General features: G+C 47.3%; 2 protein-coding genes across 5 annotated transcripts in view; both read right to left on the reverse strand.

Moving 5' to 3' along the window:
* ZNF235 (zinc finger protein 235) overlaps positions 1-2,412 on the reverse strand; it is a 61,983-nt gene extending 59,571 nt beyond the window's left edge. The window contains exon 1 of one of the 2 annotated variants that reach the window (XM_019626256.1): positions 2,337-2,412. The gene's annotated coding sequence lies outside the window, so the exon portion shown is untranslated. Of the gene's footprint in view, positions 1-2,030; positions 2,075-2,336 lie in introns of those variants that run through there. The other variant, XM_019626257.1, reaches the window with a different exon arrangement.
* The window catches only part of ZNF112 (zinc finger protein 112), a 39,199-nt gene extending 36,787 nt beyond the window's left edge, over positions 1-2,412 (reverse strand). The window contains exon 1 of one of the 3 annotated variants that reach the window (XM_019626237.1): positions 2,337-2,412. The gene's annotated coding sequence lies outside the window, so the exon portion shown is untranslated. Of the gene's footprint in view, positions 1-2,030; positions 2,097-2,336 lie in introns of those variants that run through there. The other 2 variants (XM_019626235.1, XM_019626236.1) reach the window with 2 other exon arrangements.
* Positions 2,413-5,090: the final 2,678 nt, after the last annotated feature.

Below are 5,090 nucleotides of genomic sequence, written 5' to 3' on the forward strand. Positions count from 1 at the left end.
AAGCACTATGGGCAGTCTATCTGAAGTGTACCTGGCGTATAAGACGACCCCCCACTTGGAGGCATATTTTTCAGGGCCAAAAAATCATCTTATACGCCGGCAAATACGGTAGTTTTTATGGCCCTCTACAAAAAATCCAAAACATGACTTCGCAACCTGATACTAAACAGTTTAAGAACTAAGGCGGGGTCGGCCGAGTGGTGCATTGGTTAGGAGTTGGCTTGGGACGCCAGCTCTGAGCAGCAGGGCTGGGGTTCGGATCCCACATGAGGGCCAGGGATGCTGTGCCCTCTACAGCTAAGATGGTGAACAACAGCTCGACCTGGAGCTGGGCTGCCGAGTCGCCGGTGATGGCGTAAGCTGCAGTTGGGCTGCCGTAAGCTACCATGAGTGGCCGGCAGCGGACATGAGCTTTTGCAAGCTGCTGTGAGCCGCCGAGAGCGGCCATCCAATGGCCAGTGAGTGACTGCCTCACCCAGGAACAGCACAATGATAATACCAACATGAGCCAGTGAAGCGACGTCCTCCACAACTAGACTGAAGAACAAAAGGACAGCTACTTGTCTGTTCCCCTTTCCCGATTCCTCAACGCTGTTCCCCTACCCCAATTCCCCAATAAAATCTTTAAAAAAAGAATTAAGGCAATAGGGCTGGTTGAGTGGCTCAGTTGATTAAGAGCACAAGCTCTGAGCAACAGGGTCACTGGTTGGATTCCCACATGTGCCAGTGAGCTGAGCTGCCAACAGATGACAGGATGGCTCAGCTGGTGAGAAGCACGTGCTCCTAACAACAAGGTTGCCAGTTCAACTCCCCCTTGGGAAGGTGGGCTATGCCCACCCGCAACTAAGATTGAAAAAGGCACCTTGAGCTGAGCTGCCCTGAACTGCTGGATGGCTCAGTGGTTAGAGTGTGTGCTCTTAGCAACAAGGTTTCCAGTTCAACTCCTGCATGGTATGGTGGGCTGTGCCCACCCGCAACTAATACTGAACACGACACCTTGAACTGAGCAGCCGCGAGTTGCCGACAGGCAGCCGAATGGAGACTGGACTTGGAGTTGAGCTAGCTGCGCCCCCCCGCAGACTGAAGGACAACTTGGCTGTTCCCCTTCCAATTCGCCAACACTGTTCTCCTTCCCCAATTCCCAATAAAATATTTTTTTAAAAAGAACTAAGGCAATAGATTGAAACTACCTAAATTCAAGCCCCAGCTCAGCCTCTTACTAGCTGTGTGACCTATGATAAACAACTTATGATCTGTATCTCGGTTTCCTCATCTTTAACATGGGAACACCAGTACCCCTGACCCCCACAGGGCTTAGTGAGGATTAAATATTTTAATTCATATAAAACTCCTAGAGTAATAATTAACACTCAATGTTTAAACATTGTCGTTATTACTCATGCACAAAGACTCCCCATCCCTTCCTGCATTTATTCAACAAATATCAGGGCATCTGCGTAGCAGAAGAATTTACAGCTGAGCAAAAGAAATATCTCTCCCCAGAGAATATATAACCTAAGAGGAAGAAAATGCTAAGTTCTACTCAGGTGAGGCTTGGCTGCCAAGGGCCAAAGGGTCATTCCCTCCTCGCTGAAGCGTTTTTCGAGTAGTCAAGGCTGGGAAGGAAAGGAGGCTGAGAGAAATCCGAACTTCATCAGAACTCCTGCATACACCACAGTGGACATCCCAGACAAAAGCCACGAGTGATCCTCTCCAAAAATTAAAACTAAAACCATTATGAGGAATCCCAGTACAGCCCCGCTTCCCTGAGGGATCAGAGAAGGGCCAGGGACACTGCCGCAGGGGCTCTGACCTCATCCCGGGTTTACAGATGCTTTCAGGGAACTGGGCGCTTCTCTGGAAATTACAGAGTGCTACTAACAAGAGACGTAGCCTGCACCACAAGCCCGGCTCCGTTCTGTCTTTTCCTTCTATTGTACATTCTCATTTAACTCTCAAAATTCCTCTCTTAGGTAGACACTAGCATCCACTTAAAGAGTAAACAGAAGCAGAGACATGAAGATACTTGCCGAATGTTATACTGCATTGCTAAGGAAGCGGCAGCGCTGGCCGGTGGTCGGGGAAAGGGCTGGGTAAGTGCAGAACCCAGGAGCCCCTCAATCCCAGCGCCGTACCACCGGCCCGGGCCCGAAGCCGGGGATGCACCGACCGTCCCCGACACCAGCAGGCTCATTCAAAGCGAACACAAGCCCCGCCCTTCGCCGCAGGCGGACTCTCCTCCCCGAGGTCGAAGGCCAGGCGCTGCCGGCGCACAGCACAGCGAGGACAGGTCAGTGTAGACGCGGGGAGCGGGACCCGGGGAGGGGAGGGCTCACCTTTCCGTCAGGAACGAAGGCCGCGGCCTCGAGTACCTGGAGCGGAAGTGACTCTGCCCACAGAGACCGCCTGGACTACGCTTCCCAGAAATCCGACGGGAGCAGGGACGCAGCCGACGGCCCCTGTAGCGGAAGTTATCCCACTTGTGTTCCCGGACTACACTTACCAGAATTCCGAGGCCACTTCGTCGCCTTCCTAGGGCGGAAGTGGCGGCTGCTATCCCGAGACTGTGGATTGGAATTTCCAGTGTGCGGGTCCGGAAGGACTTCCATGAGCCCGCCTTCCTGGACCGGAAATGCTTCCAAACATAGAGAACGCTATACTCTCCAGCCGACCCATGTATTAAAGGCGGCTTTTCGGAGCATAATTCTCTCACCCTGTGGAACTTCTGGACAATTCCCAAATCTCCTGCGGTGCACCCCTTTCCGCAAGGCTACTCTTTCTCTTTTGGGTTGTTATTTCGCTGGTCATATTCTCTTTAGGAATAGTCAGTCTGAATTCTATACCATTAGGCGAGCTTGGCCCCCTCTCTCCCTTTTTTCTTGAAGTTTTTTTTCTTTTTCTTTCTTTCTTTCTTTTTTTTTTTTTTAAGCTGAGCCATCCTGCTACCTGTTGGCAGCTCAGCAGCTGCTCAGCTCGGACTGGACTCGAACCGCTGTTGCTCAGAGCTCAAACACTTGAGCGAGCTCTTAACCAACTGAGCCACTCGGCCAGCCAAGATTTTTTTCTTTTGAACGTGACCAAAACAAAGGGGGGGGGGCGGGGAAGCGGTAGGGAGGTTAGATGCAACAAGATTAGCAAATTTTGACAGGGGTTAAAGCTTGGTGCTGGCTCTCTGGGGATACATTATCCTATTCTTAGTGCATTTGGCCACATTGTAAATTCCCGAAGGAAAAGGAAAAGAGAGACCTATGTCACCCTTTTTATAAATATAGGTAAATAAGAATCTACTGAAAGAAATACATTAAAATGTTATCTGTACATCCTGGGAATGCGAATTCAAATTTTTCTTTATGCTTTAGTCAAAGTAACTATTACTTGAAATAAAATATAATTAAATAATTGAACATGCCTAAAAAGCTTATTAAAAACACAAAACGCATTAACATAGCTTTCATATTCTGTTACAATCCTTTCCGAATCTGACAACAGATTAAGAAATGAGGCTGGCAACTGAGAATAGCTTGGTTCAATTCCCAGCCAAGTTTAACTAGCTGGATAATCTCAGGTCCCTAACTTCTGCTGTCTCAATTTCCTCCTCTTTATTAATTTATTTTTTTTAAGATTTTTATTAGGGAATTTGGGGATGGGAACAGCGCTGGGGAATTGGGGGAAGGGGAACAGACAAGTTGCTGGCCTTTTGTTCTTCAGTCTAGTTGTGGAGGACGTCGCTTCACTGGCCCATGTTGGTGTTATCATTGTGCTCTTCCGAGGTGAGGTAGATCGGTCGCTGGCCTCTGTACAGCCGCTCATGGCGGCTCTTGGCAGCTGATACCAGCTGCTGGCCGCTCATGCTAGCTGCCGGCCACACACTGTAGCTTATGGCAGCCTACTGCAGCAGGGGCTGCAGCCTATGCTGTCGCAGGTGATTCACGGCAGCCCAGTTCCAGGTCAAGCTGTTGTTCAGCATCTTAGCTGTAGAGGGCGCAGCGTCACTGGCCCACATGTGGGATCTGAACCGGGGCCCTGCTGCTCAGAGCTGGTGTCCAAAGCCAGCTCTTAATCAACGCGCCACTCAGCCGGCGCTGAGTTGGGAGTTTTGACAGTGATGAGGAGTTGTATGAATTTTATGATGGATAAAACTTGAGTTCGATAACTTTATGTAATACATTTTTTTTTAATTTCGAGCCCCAAAATTAAGGTGCGTTTTATACATGGGAGCATCTTATATATGGGGAAATATGGTAATTAAATTCAACTTGAGTTATTTCTCCAGCGCAATTAGCGCTTGTTTTTTTTCTTTTTGTGATTTTTTTTTTTCCCTCAGGAAAAAAAACTAGCTCTTGGGAATTTAAATAAAATATGAATACATAAGGGAAAAAGCGAAGTTTTTCACGTCAAAACAAAATTAACACATTTTAGCAGAAAAGCGCTGTTTATGACAAGACAAGATTCAAAAAGGGACTTGGTCTGTGCTGCACTTGACATTGACCTTAAGGAATTTGGGCTCTCAGACTTAGTTTGATGCGTTGCCTCTTTATATGTGCCTGTCTTCACCTGCCTCTGATTATGCTATCTGGCATGAACTATTTATTCCAAGATGCTAAGAATCCACAAGGAGCTCAGAACAGAGATCAGGCCATAAAACAGAAATAGCAATGTTGTTTCTGACAAATGACAGGAGCTGCACCGGCAAGGAATTGGAGAAAATATTGTAATAGGGAAAAGGGCTCTTTCCTTGAAATTTTTTTAGTTCAAACTCAGGCTTTCCATGACTACTCTTCTGTGACTGTTTGACATATTTGCTATGAATATTTCTTCCCTACAAATCAGTTTAAACAAGGTGAGGTCGTGATTATTCAGAAGTGGTGATAGGTTGAGTTGGGAGATGGAGTCCAGGTAACTAATGCAAGTGAAACTACAGGAAGTATGTACTTACCAGTTTCCTCCTGGGTAGAAAATAATTTTTAAAATGTAACTGCTAAAAATAATACAAAAGTATTGAGAATAATAACATGGAACACCAAGTGCATATACAATAGCCCCCTTATCATCAGTGGATGCCTGAAACCACTGATAGTCCCAAACGCTAT

This window comes from Hipposideros armiger, unplaced genomic scaffold (genome assembly GCF_001890085.2).
Source record: "Hipposideros armiger isolate ML-2016 unplaced genomic scaffold, ASM189008v1 scaffold_664, whole genome shotgun sequence".
Classification (NCBI taxonomy): domain Eukaryota; kingdom Metazoa; phylum Chordata; class Mammalia; order Chiroptera; family Hipposideridae; genus Hipposideros; species Hipposideros armiger.